The sequence below is a fragment of the Rhinatrema bivittatum genome, chromosome 10, assembly GCF_901001135.1.
Source record: "Rhinatrema bivittatum chromosome 10, aRhiBiv1.1, whole genome shotgun sequence".
Classification (NCBI taxonomy): Eukaryota; Metazoa; Chordata; class Amphibia; order Gymnophiona; family Rhinatrematidae; genus Rhinatrema; species Rhinatrema bivittatum.
The window spans coordinates 19,588,134-19,606,179 of record NC_042624.1 but is presented as its reverse complement, the minus strand read 5'-3'; the positions used below and the strand labels follow the sequence as shown (position 1 = coordinate 19,606,179).

The window sequence follows — 18,046 nt, the reverse complement described above, 5'->3', positions numbered from 1 at the left end:
TGTTACGGATCTTGCTAAGGAGTTAGCAATCTGTACAATGCTGCTTCTCCAAGGGGAGGAGCTAGCAATTTATAATACTCTGTAGGCGGAGCTAATGGTCTGTAGTGGGTTGACTCCCACAGAGTGGCAAATGATACCGCTCTATTAGTGTAAGGAGTAACACTTAGTAGAATTGGTGTATCCCTGGGCCGATGGCAGATGACAGCGCCCCCAGGAGGAGATCCTGAGAAGGACCATCGGCTAGGCTGGAGTATGAGACAAACACAGATAGTTCTTTATTACACTGGAAGTTGAACCACCAGAGGTGGCAGTAGTGAGTCGATGTGTCCGGCAGGGCTGAAGTCCTTCTGATACTGGAATATAATCTCTGGGTCACTGAGCTGTAGAGAGAGACTAGAAGTAGTGAGTAGACAGGGTATACTGGTCTCTATGCCACAGAGTCTTTCGCATATTCAGAAACAGGAGCCGTAGGTGAGCACTGGTTCCCAAAAACAGTCTGTAATAAGAACTCACAATAACTGTATATGATATGGCTTCTAGAGTAGAAGAGAGTCTGTAAAAGATCCTAGGAACATGGGCCCTCCTGGAGCGAGTACCAGTTCCTATCTGCAATCTTGCCAATATAACTCTCGATCTCTGTACCTGCGATAACGTCTTGGACGGAAGGGAGTCTTCAGTGCTATAGGAATGTAGGCCCTCGTGGAGCGAGTACCGATTCCTATCTACAATAGAACTCACTGTGTTCACATCTGCAATCGCTTCCAGGCAATGAAGAGTCTGAGTATTCTGGCAATCTGAAATCAAGAAGAGAAAGCGGAGCCCTCGTGGAGCGGGTACTCCTGGTAAGTTTGAAAAGGCCAAGCAGTGGAGAAGGATTCTCCTGGCTGACTCGGATCGTTGCAAGTATCGTGGACTGCCGAAGCAAGTCCTGTTGGAGTTCCTTGCTAGAGGTTAGCAAAGACCTTTTAAAGTGAGAATGGATGACGTCACTATGGGGGGGATGCCCCCGAGGTTCACGCCCTTGCTGGTACAAAGTCTGGAGCACGCGCGCACACGCGTGCTCCCTTACGTCATCAGGAACATGTCGGATCCGTGGCGTCAAGCCAGCCCAGGGACACCAGGACCAAGAGGCAGGGAGAAGCCGCAGCTGCAACTGTCCGTCAGAGCTGAAGGGAGTCGATCCCAAGGTAGAGAGGGTGATGCGAGGGGCGAGAAGAGGCACGAACGCAACACTATTCTCCTCAGGACCAAATCCTTCCCAGGATATGAGGTACTCCCAGCACCTTCTGTGTTTCCTGACATCAAGTATATCCTCGACCTGATAAGCGATGTCCTCTTCGGCAGCAAGAGTTTCAGTTTCAGGTGTCTTTTCCAAGAATTCTGACAAGATAAGTGGTTTTTAGAAGAGAGATGTGGAAGGCGTTGTGTATTCGAAGAGAAGAGGGTAACTGCAGGCTGTAAGTGACAGGACCCAAGCAGCAGAGTACTGAAAAAGGTCCTATATATCTGAGCGCCAATCGAACAGAAGGCAGCTTTAAACAGATGAAGCGGGTACTAAGCCATACCTTGTCTCCGGGTTGGAACTGCGGAGCTGCTTGGTGATGGGCATCATAGAACCTCTTAGCCTTTTGCCCAGCCTTTAGAAGAAGTTCCTTGGTATGCTCCCAGAGTTGGTGCAGTTCTTGTGCCGAGGCCTGGGCTGCAGGAGATGACACTGACAAAGGCACTGGCAGAGGAGGTAGAGGTTGACGTCCATAAACAACTTGAAAAGGCGATGATCCTGTCGAAGCTGACTGATGGGAATTCAGTGCATATTCGGCCCAGGGGAGCAACTCAGACTAGTCGCTTTGTCTGGAGATGACATAGGCCCAGAGAAACTGTTTTAGCGTATGGTTCATCCTCTCAGTTTGTCTGTTGGCCTGCGGATGGTAAGCTGACGTAAGATCCAAGGAGATGTCAAATTTCCAACATAAGGATCTCCAGAACTTTTCTGTGAATTGGACCCCTCGGTCAGAGAGGATGTGTTTTGGCAGACCATGGAGACAGAAGATGTGGCGGATGAATAGCTTCGCCAACTCTGGAGCTGAAGGTAACCCAGGTAATGCCACAAAATGAGCCATTTTAGAAAAGCGGTCTACAGTGACCCAGATGGTATTGTTGCCGTTGGACACATAAGAACATAAGAACATAAGAACACTGGTAAGTCAACAATAAAGTCCGTGGCTATATGTGTCCATGGTTCACTAGGAACGGGGAGTGGTTGGAGAAGTCCCCAAGGACGGCCAACCCGTGGTTTCTGTCTAGCGCAGGTAGAACATGACTCTACGTAGACCTGGACATCTTTTTTAATGGAGGGCCATCAATAATATCGTTGCATTGTGGCAAGCATTCTGGATTGTCCAGAATGACCCGCGAGTAGCGAATCATGTGCCCATTTGAGTATCTTCTTCCTGAGAGTTCAGGGCACCACAGTCTTCCCAGCTGGAACCGTGTGGGTAGCAGAGAGCAGGACCCTAGCAGGGTCAATGATATGACGCGGAGCATTAGGAATATCTTCTGTTGAAAAGGAATGAGAGAGGGCCTCAGCGTGGATGTTCTTGTCTGCAGGACGGTATTTCAGAAGGAAGTAAAAGTGGTTGAAAAATAAGGACCAAAGGGCTTGTCTGTGATTCAGACGTTGCACATGATGTAAGTATTCAAGGTTCTTGAATACATGAATGAAACCCAAGAAATGAAGTCCATTAACGGCTATTAATCAAATTTACTTAGGGAATAGCCGTTAATGGACTTCTCCTCCAAGAACTTATCCAAACCTTTTTTTGAACCCAGCTACACTAACCACATCCTCTGGCAACAAATTCCAGAGCTTTATTGTGCGTTGAGTGAAAAAGAATTTTCTCCGATTAGTCTTAAATGTGCTACTTGCTAACTTCATGGAATGCCCCCTAGTCCTTCTATTATTCGAAAGTGTAAATAACCGATTCACATCTACCCATTCAAGACCTCTCATGATCTTAAAGACCTCTATCATATCCCCCCTCAGTCGTCTCTTCTCCAAGCTGAACAGCCCTAACCTCTTCAGCCTTTCCTTAGGGAATGCATCAGTGGCATGGGATCTTCTTAGTGTTTGGGTAATTGCCAGGTTCTTGTGGCCTGGTTTGGCCTCTGTTGGAAACAGGATGCTGGGCTTGATGGACCCTTGATCTGACCCAGCATGGCAATTTCTTATGTTCTTATGCATTTGTAACCATGGCAGTCCGAGTACCACTGGATGTATAGACTTATCTAGGACCAAGAAAGAAATGGTCTCTGTATGCAAAGATCCCATGCAGAGTCGGATAGGTTGAGTGGAACAAGAGACCTCACCAGGTAGAGGCTCGCCATGAATAGATGACAATAGCAGAGGCGTGGGTGTCCGAACAGTTGGAATTCATAAGTGCTCTACGAGTTGCCCGAGTATAAAGTTCCCACCGGCACCGGAGTCCACTAGGGCTAATGTGTGGAATTCAAGGGCAGCCAAGTTAATGGAGACTGGAAGTGTCAATGGAGGAGATGGAGAAGTTAGACCTAGGAGGAGTCCTTCGGAGGATCCTAGGTCTGCGTGTTACCCGGACAGATAGGACATGAGGGCACAGCATGTCCAGGTTGTCCGCAGTACATGCAGAGGCCTAGTCTCCTTCGGTAACGCCTTACTTTGGCTGATAGGTGACTGCGGCCTAGTTGCATGGGTTCTTCCTCCTTGATACTGGGCGTGGAAGTAGTCTGGGTAACCGGCACTGGACGAGAGCGTGGAGCCCCTGATGGCATCTTCTTAGTACCTTTAAGCTCCTGTGACCGTTCATGCAGCCGACAATCCACACATCCGAAGAAATCAATGAAAGAGTCCAAGATATCAGGGAGCTCATGTGCTGCTAGTTCGTCTTTGATGCATGGATTAAGACCTTCCAGAAAATAGTCCGTAGACAACCCTGGTCCCAACATGATTCTGAGGACAAGGTTTTAAACTCAATAACATAGTCAATCAGGGGTTTGGTATCCTGTTGTAAATGCAGGAGTGCAGATCCAGCGACGGTCTTGTGAGCGGGATCATCAAACACAGAACGAAAGAAAGCAAGGAAGCCTGTCAAGTCTTTGAGTATTGCATCAATCCACTCCCAAAGAGGTGATGCCCAGGCTAGGGCTTTCCCATCCAACCCGCGGAACGGGAGGTGAAATAATAGTACAGTTCTGAACCGAGGGATTGACTCAGGGTGGTACCTCTGATGAGAAGATTCGGTAGTGGCCCGCAGAGCGAGGTACGCCAGGAAGTCCTTTCAGAAGAGTAGCAATATCTCAAATGTGCAGATCCGGTAGTGGCCCGCAGAGCAGAGTACGCCAAGGATGTTTTGTTCAGAGGTGGTAGTAAGAGGAAATCTGAGGTGCAGGAACTCGGTGAGGATCCTGTGGAAGATGAGGCACTACTTGCAGCGCAGGTATCAGAGTGACTCCTACTGAGAAGACACGGTAGTGGCCCGAGGCATGGGGTACACTGCAGAGAAACGTCAGTAAGAGTAGATAGCGTTGAAGTCCATAGTAAAGTACTCACAAGATGTAGTTCCAGGAGAGTGTCCCGAGAAGCGGTACAGTGTTTAGTCCAAGGCAGGAAGGCCCTTCGAAGAGCGGATAGCCAGGAATGAGGAAGGGCCCCCGAGGAGCAGGTACCCAGAGCGTTCTGAATGCCAAGTAGGAACTGGAAGCGGAAGTCCAAGAATGGAGCGGATTCAGCAACGAGGGAACTCGTAGAAGCGTAGGGCCAGTCAGCTTAAATACAGTATCGGGTTGACGTCATCCCAGGTTCCCACCATGATGTGTACAAAGGTGGCCCTTGCACAGACGGCTAGGTGGTTCCGGAAACAAGATGGCGATCGGGAGTGGCCACACTGTCCCGGGAATGGAAGGGAGGTCGGCAGTGGTTAGCAGGATTGACAGGGCAGCAAAGAAAGAGGTGAGCCTCGGTGGTCGCAGCCACCTGCGACTGACGGGTGTAACATTCTAGTTATATCCAGCTAATTTTAGACCTGCTATTGAGCAGGTCGAACTTATTTGGTTAAGTAACCCCACCCCGATTTGCCCATTGCCTGCCTCCAAGATATCCGGCTATCAACTTAGGAGGCTAAATACTTATCTGGCTAAGTGGCAGCCGCTGAACATAGTTGGATATTCAGCAGCTGCCAGTTAGCTGGATAAACAGGGACTTATCTGGCTAAGTAATGATAAATATCAGCGTCACAAAGACTAGGGAACACTCCATGAAGTTACTAAGTAGCACATTTAAAACAAATCAGAGAAAATATTCTCTCACTCAACGAATAACTGAGCTTTGGAATTCATTGCCAGAAGATGTGGTAAAGGCAGTGTAGTTGGATTTTAAAACGTTTTGGCCATTTCCTGGAGGAAAAGTCTGTAAATAGTCTGTAGATTTGAGGAAAGCAATGCTTATCCCTGGGAGTAAGCAGTATGGATTTTATTTACTATATCGGATCGTGCCGTGTACTTGTGAACTGTATCAGCCACTGTTGGAACTAGGATATTGGGCATGATGGACTCTTGGTCTGACCCAGTATGGTAATTCTTAAGTTCTTATGTCTTTAATCTTGGAGCTCTCTTTCAGCATAGGTTTGTTCCTGCATTGTGAAAAGCTTCGCTGATCACCATCTGTTTATTAAACCAAATTTTCACTATCACCTAATACAAGTCCAGATCTAAAAAGGTGTGCTCAGCAGTGCACAGCTTTACACAGGTGAGCACACATTCTTTGTGTGCATACTATACTCCTGATGTAGCAAGGAGTTTTGCGCACAAAAAAGTATGTACTACTAACACAAGTACTCGTGACCCGTCGTCCGGGCAGGCACTCACCTTTGCTCCCCTTACCCCCACAAATTAGACACAACAACTGTATGGAATTCAAATAAGGCCGCAGTTTATTAACCTAACCCGAGCCACTTTAACAATATCCAAAATGAACTCCTTCCACCTCCACCACCTGCCGCATGCCATTCTTCACTTACCATCGCGGCCCAATGGTAAGCAGCTTGGAGCTCCTCCCCCTTCACCTACCCCGCCACGTCATCAGCGAGGGTAAGCTTGCGGCCTGAGCATCGGCTCCCTCTTGCTCTTTAGGCCTTCTCGTGCAGCAGCCCCAAACTGCACGAGCATTACCCCCCCCTTGTAACGTGCCCTTCGCCCTTGTAACAAATATACACCCAACTATGGCTCGGGTTTCCGCCAACTGCGACGAACCTGCACAACAGGAAAGCACAGAACCACATAAGGGCGGGAGGGAGGGAAGCAAAAGCTCTTCTGCCTGCTTCTCTGCCGAATCACGCTCTGCCTGCTCCCCAGCCCGCGCTACGTCCCTTGTTTGCTTTTTGCCCCAATGACAGTGCAGCCTTTAAAATGCTGCACTGCCATTGGCCCCTTCTGTTCCTCGCTCTCCTCCCCCCCCCTATCTCCCCCGGATCCCCCTCCCCCAAACTTCCGCCTACCCTGCCTCCTGCCTGATCCCGTGTTATCCTCGTCGAACCGGGATGGACCCGGTTCGCCTCCATTAACACAAGTACTCGTGACCCGTCGTCCGGGCAGGCACTCACCTTTGCTCCCCTTACCCCCACAAATTAGACACAACAACTGTATGGAATTCAAATAAGGCCGCAGTTTATTAACCTAACCCGAGCCACTTTAACAATATCCAAAATGAACTCCTTCCACCTCCACCACCTGCCGCATGCCATTCTTCACTTACCATCGCGGCCCAATGGTAAGCAGCTTGGAGCTCCTCCCCCTTCACCTACCCCGCCACGTCATCAGCGAGGGTAAGCTTGCGGCCTGAGCATCGGCTCCCTCTTGCTCTTTAGGCCTTCTCGTGCAGCAGCCCCAAACTGCACGAGCATTACCCCCCCCTTGTAACGTGCCCTTCGCCCTTGTAACAAATATACACCCAACTATGGCTCGGGTTTCCTCCACCAACAAGGCAACCTAGTTGCCCTTGTTCCCCCACTGCGGCCTAACTTGCAACTGCAACCGAAGACCTTCTTCCAAGGCGTTATTAAACAAGTCCATGCCGATATCAGAAAGGTGGACTCCATCACCCAGGAAATACCCCTCCAAAACATCCCACGACCAATCGTGGCGGATCCAAAAGCCGCCTTCCCGCACCAGCCATTTACCAATCTGGCGATTTAACTTCTTAACACCATGGCACCACATGGGCTCGGCTCGGTGCCGCAGACGAATGATAATGTCTGACCACCCCAATTTGGTAGACGGCAAGCGATTCATAAGGAAAGCAAGGTCTTTCCGAATGATTTTGATGAACTCCCGGCACGTGAGCTTCCCAACGTCGTTCCCACCCAGATGAAGGACAAGCAACCGCGGGAGTCCGAATGCCTCGACCTGGCCTTGCAAGAAGTCACAGAGGTCGCCCCATTTCATACCCCCACGTCCCAGCCAGCGCACAGAGCCTTCCAGTGCAGCCACGTTCAGGTGCTCCCCATACGGCCGCTTCCGGGCGCGGCGCTGCGCCCGATGAACAAAAGAGTGGCCCACGATCCAAGCACAGTCTCGTGGCGGCCGGACCCCGCAGAAATCTGAAAGACAAAACACAAGCATTACCAAACACTCCCAGCAACCCCAAAGCCTCCCGTCACGTGTCGGGGCGTCCCCTCTACCGCCTCACGTAACCCCGATAGCTGTTCGACTTCCACCTGCCCAAGGCACGAATTCTATCCGCCGGCCACCCCAATTCGGCCGCCGCTGTGGCAGCGCCGATGCGAAAGGAATGGGAAGTATAGCACCTCTCAGTCCACCCTAATGAAGCCACTACGCGGCGCAGGACAGCCGCGAATTGAAACCGGGTTAACGGGGTCCCGTCGGCATGCACGAGGAAATGCCGACCCGCGGGAGGCCGCAACGCCGCATAGGACAAAGGGGTGCTAACCGGACAGGCTAATACATGGGGGGCACGCCGGAGCGTCACCCATGCTTCGACCCCACGCTGATCCGTCTTGGAATGCCTAATGCGCAAGGTCACGCAATGCAGATAGAGACAGACGTCTCTGGCCTGTAGGCCGTCCTCGCCCCTGTCCGCTTTGGACCGCGCCACGAGTTCCCCCAACCGCATTGCCCCGAAGAAAGCCCAGGTGAAAGCCACTCGGAACAACGCCGACTCGTACGCCGAAAGACAAATGCGCGGCAATTGTTCAGCGATCCGAAGGAGATCGGGGAAACAGATAGGCCGGCGCCGATCTGTCCGACGGCCCACCCCCTTGCCCCAGCCCCCTAACAACTTCCGCACCAAAAAGCTGCGGAATGGGCTGCCGAATCCATTTAGCTTGTGAAAGAAGGCAAAACCCGCCAACTGACCGCGGACTGAGGTCACGGAAGAACCCCCACTGCAAGCCCACAGGATGAAACGAGCGACGTCCCCCTCCTGTACCTCCCCCCCCCATCCAGCCAAAGAGAACAAAAAACGAGCCACGTATCGTCTGCCGGAGAGATAGGCCTTCCAGGTGGCAGGAGCTACGGAGCGCCGGAGCAGATCCCACTTCAGGTCATGCCAAGCTTCCAGAGGCTGACGGGCACCCGTTCCCCAAGCAGGTGTGCGCACGGAGCCGCTGCACGGAAGGCCTCCCACTTAAAACGAGAGAGAGCGTCAGCGATCAAGTTCAATGACCCGGGAACATGGCGCGCGCGGACTGTAACATTCCATTTAAGGCATAACATCACCAATTCCCGAACTAAAGCCGATACCCGCGGGCACTTCGCCGCCAGCTTGTTAACCACCTGAACTACCCCCAAATTGTCACACCACCACACCACGCGTTTGTTCGCTAAATCCGCGCCCCACAGCGTAAGGGCCACCAGAATGGGGAAGAGTTCCAAGAAGGTAATGTTCTTTACCGTGCCAGCCGCCACCCAAGTGGTTGGCCAAGGCTCAGCACACCAGCGGCCCTTGAAATACAGGCCCAGGCCCGTTGCTCCCGCAGCGTCCGAATACAGCTCGAGGTCAAAATTAGACACCTCCAAATCCTGTATCAGGCAAATGCCATTAAAGGAAACCAGAAATTCGTCCCAAACCGCTAACTCATCCCGCACAGCCTTGGTAACTCGAATAAAATGATGGGCAGCCCGGACGCCTGTCGTCCGGGCGGACAGCCGACGAAGAAACGCCCGGCCCATGGGGATGACCCTGCACGCAAAAGTAAGAGAACCAATTAGGGCTTGCATCTGCCGCAACGTAACCTTAATCGAGCCCCGAACGATCGCGATCAATCCCTGAAGCTGTACAATCTTTTCAGCTGGCAACCGACAGGACATGGCCACTGTATCCAACTCAATGCCGAGGAAGCTCAAGGTGGTCACCGGTCCTTCCGTTTTGTCCTTCGCTATAGGCACACCTAGGCGCTCGGCCGTCCGCAGAAAACCGTCTAACTGACAGCGACACGTATTGTCAGCGCTAGGCCCAACAAACAGAAAGTCATCTAAATAATGGACCGACGCCGCGCAGGCAGTGTGCTCGATTGTAGCCCAATGAACAAACGTACTAAAAGCCTCAAACAAGGCACAGGATACCGCACAGCCCATCGGCAGGCAGCGATCAATGAAGTAGTGACCCTCAAAATAAAAACCAAGCAACGGAAAAGAGTCCGGGTGGATGGGAAGCAGGCGAAAGGCAGATTCAATGTCTGCTTTGGCAAGGAGGGCCCCAGGACCCGCATTGCGCACAAGGGCCACTGCATCATCAAATGAGGCATACTTAACGGCACAGGCCTCCTGCGGGATAAAATCGTTCACGGAAGAACCGTCCGGAGAAGATAGATTAAGAATGAGGCGGAATTTACCCGGCGCCTTTTTTGGTATGACAGCCAATGGAGACAGATGCATCGTCGGAAAGGGCGGCCCCGAGAAAGGGCCAGCAACCCTCCCCAAGGTGAGTTCGTCCGCCAACTTGGCCCTGACAACGGGGGCCAACCTGGAGGCCGATCGCGAATTCCGCGCCCGTCCCCCGGAACCGGGGCCAACATAAGGGATACGAAAGCCGTAACAAAAGCCGTTGGCTAACAACCTCGCCGCCCGCCGATTCGGATAACTCCGCAAACTCTCCAGCAGCTCCGCAATAATTACCGGCGAGTCGGCTTTGAGGAGAACCGACTTATCATTTGGCTCCCTTACCGGCCCCAGCACCCGCTCCTTGGGAGCATCGCAGGGCAGAATGAGAGCCTCCACAGGTTGAGCACGCATGCCGGAACTTACATTCCGGGAATAAACAGGTGAGTTTATTGAACCGCCAGCAAACGTCAGTCCCGGCTCCCGTACTTTTAACCCCAAGGTCCGGTTTACGCCCTGCTCCAGTCCGAAAGGACTGCACCCCAGGTGCCCCAACGGGATCCGTATGAGGGAGAGTCCCAACGCCCCCCGCGCGCGAACCTCCCCGTAGAGGCACCGCACCTTTGTTGGTCATTTGCGTGAGCCACAGGTGAATATCCTGTGACCCCCAGGACATGAACCTGTTCCCCGCCATCTTATCCCGGAACTTCTCATCATAGTTGAGCCATGCCCAACCATCGTAGTCCCGGAACGCCCCAAGGATGCTGTCCGCATAGGACAGCAAGGAGCCGTATTGCGTAGGGTCGAAATGACTCACTACGCTAGCCAGTCGCAGGAAACCGCGCACCCAGTTAACTACGTTCTTGGCGATACGGGGCCCCGTGCCGCACCGTTTGCTACCTTTCTTACCTTTTTTGGAGCGTTTCTTACCCCCACGTCGACCCTCTAGTAGCTTAAAAATGTTGACGAATTTGCGTTTCCGTATGCGTTTGACCAGACGCCGGGGCACCTCCTCCCACAGTTCGGTCAAGGAAGCCAAGGCAGGATGGCCGGCATCACATTTGGGACCCTCGGCTAGGACCGCCCGTGGACGTGCCGAACCGGTACTGTATTCAGAAGACGAAGAGGACGACGGGGAACTGGAGGCAACCCTAGCCCGCTTAACCCGCGCCTTGCCCGCAATAACCTCGGAAACGTTGCTGTGCTTACTTGCAGCCAGATCATCTTGGGCGACGGGACTTTCGAGTGAATCCGGAACTGCACCTCCACCGGGCCGCTGCCGTCCGCTCTCTCCGGGTGCCAGGAAACTCTGTGCGGCCTGATTCCTCCATGACTCCCGGCAGGATGGGCCCGAGAGGTCGTCGCCAGGCAGCGCAGAAACTAACGCAGGCTGAGCCCGAGGGCCACGCCTAACCGCAGAACGACCGCGAACATCTGGGGCCGGCTCGCAGAATGCCTGGCGGCCATGCACCGGGGGGAGGCTGAAGGCATGGTCACTGCCCGCAAGCATCTGCCCGCCCACAGGGGGGGGGGGGCGGCCCCCGCTGCCAGGCTCCGAAGCCCAAGATATCAGACGCCTGGGCCTCGCCAGCCACAGGGAGGAATGCATAGCCTGCACGTGCCATGCGCTCCAGGAAAGCAGAAACAACAGCTGCTTCCTGCGGCGAGCACTGGGGGGCAGGGGGGGGGGGGAGTACTGGCTGCTGGGCCCCGGACCCCTCGGAGGCTGGGGAGCTTGAGGGCAACCACGTGGCCTACGCGGCCTGGTAGGAACGGGCCGTGCACTGCCCGGCTTCACTCCCGCAGGGCCTAGTTTGGAGGAGGGGGGGCTACGACGCCGCAAGGGGGCCGCTGAAGGGCTTGACGAGCGCCTGGGTGGTCGGCGAGCACGAGGGCTGGTAGGCCCCGCGATGCCAGCAGACCGAAATGCGGGGGGTAGAATCCGCCCAGCCATCAAAGGAGGGGGCGGCGAAATCGGGCGGACCGGATCTGGGAACGCCCGAGGTGGCTGAGCGCGCGCAGCAGGAGGACTGTAGACCTCCAGCAGGGGACGTCCCAGAAAAGTAAAGCCTGAAACGGCAGCTCCGCTCCCGCGAGGGGGGGCGAAAGCAGGGCCTGGCGGGGGACGAGGAGGGGGGGGGGGAGGGGGGACCCGCATCTGCCTCGGGACCGCTCTCCCCCGAGTCCGAAAAATAGGGGAGCAGGGAGGCAATATGGGGTGCCGAGGCCCGTGGGGGGGGTAGGGACGGCGTCGCCAACTCCCGGACCCACCGGAGGCGGAGCAGGCTCCAGCCTCTCAGGCAATGTGCGACCAGCTCTGGACCTCGACGGAGGGCGAGAGCGCGAGCCAGACGGGGGCTTACCCTCCACTTTCGCCTTGTTCCGCCGCATGTTTTCGCCGGGGGTAGCGAGGGATTCAGGCAGGAGCAAGCAAAAGCTCTTCTGCCTGCTTCTCTGCCGAATCACGCTCTGCCTGCTCCCCAGCCCGCGCTACGTCCCTTGTTTGCTTTTTGCCCCAATGACAGTGCAGCCTTTAAAATGCTGCACTGCCATTGGCCCCTTCTGTTCCTCGCTCTCCTCCCCCCCCCTATCTCCCCCGGATCCCCCTCCCCCAAACTTCCGCCTACCCTGCCTCCTGCCCGATCACGTGTTATCCTCGTCGAACCGGGATGGACCCGGTTCGCCTCCATTTAGTACCCTCACATGGAAATCCCATGTGAGGGAAACTACAGACCGGTTAGCCTGACTTCAGTGCCAGGAAAAATAGTGGAAAGTGTTCTAAACATCAAAATCACAGAGCATATATAAAGACATGGTTTAATGGAACAAAGTCAGCATGGTTTACCTAGGGCAAGTCTTGCCTCACAAATCTGCTTCACTTTTTTGAAGGAGTTAATAAACATGTGGATAAAGGTGAATCGGTAGATGTAGTATACTTGGATTTTCAGAAGGCGTTTGACAAAGTTCCTCATGAGAGGCTTCTAGGAAAAGTAAAAAGTCAAGTGGATAGGTGGTGATGTCCTTTCGTAGATTGCAAACTGGCTAAAAGACAGGAAACAGAGAGTAGGATTAAATGGACAATTTTCTCAGTGGAAGAGAGTGGACAGTGGAGTGCCTCAGGGATCTGTATTGGGACCCTTACTTTTCAATATATTTATAAATGATCTGGAAAGAAATACGACAAGTGAGATAATCAAATTTGCAGATGACACAAAATTGTTCAAAGTAGTTAAATCACAAGCAGATTGTGATAAATTGCAGGAAGACCTTGTGAGACTGGAAAATCGGGCATCCAAATGGCAGATGAAATTTAATGTGGATAAGTGCAAGGTGATGCATATAGGGAAAAATAACCCATGCTATAATTACACAATGTTGGGTTCCATATTAGGTGCTACAACCCAAGAAAGAGATCTAGGCGTCATAGCGGATAACACATAGAAATCTTCAGTTCAGTGTGCTGCGGCAGTCAAAAAAGCAAACAGAATGTTGGGAATTATTAGAAAGGGAATGGTGAATAAAACGGAAAATGTCAAAATGCCTCTGTATCGCTCCATGGTGAGACCGCACCTTGAATACTGTGTACAATTCTGGTCGCCGCATCTCAAAAAAGATATAATTGCGATGGAGAAGGTACAGAAAAGGGCTACCAAACTGATAAGGGGAATGGAACAGCTCCCCTATGAGGAAAGACTAAAGAGGTTAGGACTTTTCAGCTTGGAGAAGAGACGGCTGAGGGGGGATATGATAGAGGTGTTTAAAATCATGAGAGGTCTAGAACGGGTAGATGTGAATCGGTTATTTACTCTTTCGGATAGTAGAAAGACTAGGGGGCACTCCATGAAGTTAGCATGGGGCACATTTAAAACTAATCGGAGAAAGTTCTTTTTTACTCAACGCACAATTAAACTCTGGAATTTGTTGCGAGAGGATGTGGTTAGTTCAGTTAGTATAGCTGTGTTTAAAAAAGGATTGGATAAGTTCTTGGAGGAGAAGTCCATTACCTGCTATTAAGTTCACTTAGAGAATAGCCACTGCCATTAGCAATGGTAACATAGAATAGACTTAGTTTTTGGGTACTTGCCAGGTTCTTATGGCCTGGATTGGCCACTGTTGGAAACAGGATGCTGGGTTTGATGGACCCTTGGTCTGACCCAGTATGGCATTTTCTTATGTTCTCTTATGTTCTTATTAGCTATTACACCGCCCTTCTCCCCAATGCAGAGAAGTGTTGGGGAGAAGAGCCAGAAAACTCCTATTGTCTTAATGCTGGAAATGAAACTCCTGGTCAGAGGTGGAGTAAAATTAGTTCGCTCTATCAAGGAAAGATTGCTTTATGGTAAAATGCATGAGCTAGATTTTCAACAGGAGCTTACAGTTCCAGAGAATTTTAATTTGAAAATGATGTTTTATACATACAGAACCTATTATCAGCAGTGTCCCAGGTTCGATTTTGTTTTTCAATCTGCTCTCCCCCCTCTTCTCATTTCTGGAACCCATTAGCAGCAGGCAGGAGTTAGTTGGGGGTTGCTGCCTTTTCTGGCCTGAGAGCTGTGCAGCCAAGGACCCCTGCACCAGCAAACTCGGAAGAACAGGGACAAGGTGAGGGACACAGCTTGAAGTTGCTGCTTTTTTTTTCTCTCTGTTTTGGCTGATTATTAAAAGGAAGAAAGAAGACTCCTCCTTCCCAGAGTTAAAAAGTACCTCAAGTATGTATACACATTTCCAACTCTGTGCCCAGTACATTAGCATAACCATTAGCTTACTGCATTGGGAATTAATGTTTTTTAGTGCCTGACTCCCATTGCACAGCTTTAACATCAGGCCCACAGAGCCCAAACCCCTGCATCCAGGCTGATGCAACAATTTCTCTTCTGATCCACACTATTCCCTAAGACCAGGACTTCATATCCATCCATTGAATCTGCCAGCAGCTGGTCCTGCCTGCCATGCCAACATCTCTGGAAAAAACCTTATTTATCTTTCAATCCCTAAAGATTTTATGTGGATTTCAGCCTTCTAACTGTACTTTTCTCCTTATTCCCTGCCAAATTACTACAGTTTCATATCCTACTTAACGTTTTTCTCTTCATCCAAAAATACTAAATAGTTGTAGAAGTAAAGAAAACAAGCGGCTAAGTAATATCTTTGTTTGTAAAACACAAGCATGAAAGAAAGTCACAACTTACGCTTCTGCAGAGCTGAAACCGAAGGGTTCTCTTTAATCCGTTTGTGAAAAGATGACAAACTATAAATGACAGAGAGAGTTTTTCTTTCTTTTTTTTTTTTGGTAAAGAAAGAACCAAACAAACTTATGTCGGCGCGGTGGCTAACCTGCAAGCTGATGCAAGCTGCTGTGGCTGGAGACCTGGCACTCCGAGAATTCCTGGGCCACTGCCAGGCATCCCAGAATCCAGCATCCTGCACATGTGGCTCCAATTAGGACTGAAAACAAAATATGAGGTTAAGTCACCAATCAGAGTTGAGTTCTCTTTGGAAAGTTATTTTTTCATACCCAGGAGACTATCTATAAGCTATAATTTATAGAAAAAAAAACCATTCATAAGAAGAAAAATGTATGTGTATAGATATATGTATGTATTGCACCATGACAGGGCCTTAAAGTGACAGAATCCTGTCTGCAAGTATGCTTTCCAATTTGGGAAGTTTTCTTCTGTTTAATCTACAGCAATGTGTTTTAGATTTAGAGTCATAGTAAAACAAACAGCTAGTTAAAAATAAATCAGTTAAACTTAAAAAATATGCAACTGGTTGCTGATTATCTGAAATTTTCTTCTAAACTCTCAGTTGCTCAATGTTACTAGGTGTTCTTACAATGCAGAGCTGGCTCTAGACTAACCAATGCCCTGTGCAAAAACTGAAATTAGTGCCTCCCTCCCCCCACCATCAAAACACAAGTACATACCTGTTACGTTCGCCAGTTGCAGCATGCTGTTGCAACAGACTTCCTTTACCCCCAGAACCTCCGGATGCCAACACCAAACAGTCAGATTGCGCCTTCTCCTAGGTCGTACATCTAACTCTACACTAAATAGGCCACACAGCAGAAATACTTGTCCAGCACCTGCTGATGACATAATGCAGTGGGGGTTTTTAAACTTCCACCGCGCTCTCACAGATGCCTGCAGTCCGTGGTGTATCTCATTCTGCTTGTCCAGCCTCACCCTCTCCTGCCCTTGCTTGGTCTCTGTTGACTTGTTCTTGTCCTCACAGTTTTGTACTACCTTGTCTTGCTTCCTCTTGTCCATCTTGTCCTTCTTGTTCCGCTGTGTCTTTTCTATCTTCAACTAGCAATAATCACACCTCAGTTTTGCTTCATTGGCTATGATACTGCCACTGCACAAAGAATGGCCTGATTCTCCAGTTCTGACTTCAGTTTGGACTTGACCTATCCCTAGCTTGCCACCTGGTCCTGACTCTATACTTGAACATTGATTATGTCCTGCCTGCTACCAGTCCTGACTCTTGGCCTGTCTCTCGACTCCATCTTAGTTCACTATCAGAACAACCTAAGTCATGCCAGCTGCTGAATTCAAGGGCTCAACCAGTGGTGGAGGCAGTCAGAACAGATGAACCTCCAGGCTGGCCTGCTTCAAGAGGTGTTCTCCAGCTGTCAGCATAGACCTCGTGGGGTTGCCCACAAGGCAGAGTCAATTGCGCCACAGTATTAAGGGCTCACCCTTACACCACTCCTTATAATACTGGGGCCAGCTCTAGAACAAATGGGGTCCTGAGTGAATATCATTGATGGTGCTTCCTCCCCCACAACGGATACATGCTCCTCAAGATCAAAAGAATAGGTAGTTAGACTTGGGGAGAAAGGAGAACACCCCCTTCAGTTGACATGGATTAATAGTAGTGAGGCACCCTACTTAACACCATTCTTTCATCAGAGCGGGTTCCATTTACTCAATACATATTGTTTCCTGTCAGCCAAGGTTCTCATTATATTCATGAGTCTCCTAACCATATTGAAAGCTTTGCTGAAATCCAAGTAAATCACATTGAATGTTCTTCCTTGATCCAGTTTTCTAGTCACCTAATCAAAAAAGTCAATCAGATTTGTCTGGCAGGACTTTTCTATGGTGAATCCATATTGCTTTTGGTCTTGCAACCCACCAGATTGTAAATAATTCACTATTCTTTCCTTCAGCAGAGTCTCCATAAAGAACAAAATTTCTGAGCATATAGAAAGTAGGGATGTGAATCGTTTTTCTGACAATTGAAAATATCATACAATATTTACAAACTCGTCAAAAATCGGGGGGTCCCCGAAAGTGATAGGGAAACCCCACAACATTTTCGTAGGGTTCTCTTATCGTTTTGGGGGGGTGGGAAGAAAGGGCACACAAAAACAACCCCCAAACCCACCCCAACCCTTTAAATCTAATTCTTTGGAATCCCCCACCCTCCTGACCCCCCCCCCCCAAACTTTCTTAAAGTACCTGGTGGTCCAGTGGGGGTCCCAGGAGCGATTTCCCGCTCTCGGGCCGTCAGCTGCCTCAAATCAAAATGGCGCCGATGGCCCTTTGCCCTTACCATGTGACAGGGGATATCGGTGCCATTGGACGGCCCCTGTCACATGATAGGAGCAATGGACGGCCGGCGCTATCTTTAAAAATGGCCATCCATTGCCATCCATTGTTCCTACCATGTGACAGGGGCCAGCCAATGGCACCAATAGCCCCTGTCACATGGTAAGGGTAAAGGACCATCGGCGCCATTTTGTTTACTGGCAGCCGACGGCCCGAGAGCGGGAGATCGCTCCCGGGACCCCCGCTGGACCACCAGGTACTTTAAGAAAGTTTTGGGGGGATCGGGAGGGTGGGAGATTCTAAAGAATTAGATTTAAAGGGTTGAGGTGGGTTTTTTGTTTATCGGCTCGGGCACAGCCGATAAAAACAAAACCGTTCGGAACGCGGGAAACAGAATTTCCCGATGGTCCACGAAACCGGAACCGATTCCGGTTCCGATTCACATGCCTAATAGAAAGCCCAGTTTAATGGGACAAAACCAACATGGATTTAGCCAAGGGAAGTCTTGCCTCACAAATTTGCTACATTTTTTGAAGGTGTAAATAAACATTTATTTATTTATTTATTTAGGTTTTTTATATACCGGCATTCATGATACAATCAGAGTGGATAGAAAAGGGGGT

At 50.6% G+C, this 18,046-nt stretch overlaps 1 protein-coding gene and 1 pseudogene across 2 annotated transcripts in view; both read right to left on the bottom strand.

Moving 5' to 3' along the window:
- DDR2 (discoidin domain receptor tyrosine kinase 2) overlaps positions 1 to 15,216 on the bottom strand; it is a 662,671-nt gene extending 647,455 nt beyond the window's left edge. For both annotated transcript variants that reach the window (XM_029618162.1, XM_029618161.1), the window contains exon 1: positions 15,057 to 15,216. The gene's annotated coding sequence lies outside the window, so the exon portion shown is untranslated. The remainder of the gene's footprint in view (positions 1 to 15,056) is intronic.
- A 937-nt stretch (positions 15,217 to 16,153) lies between these two features.
- On the bottom strand, positions 16,154 to 16,236 carry LOC115100489 (annotated as a pseudogene).
- Positions 16,237 to 18,046: the final 1,810 nt, after the last annotated feature.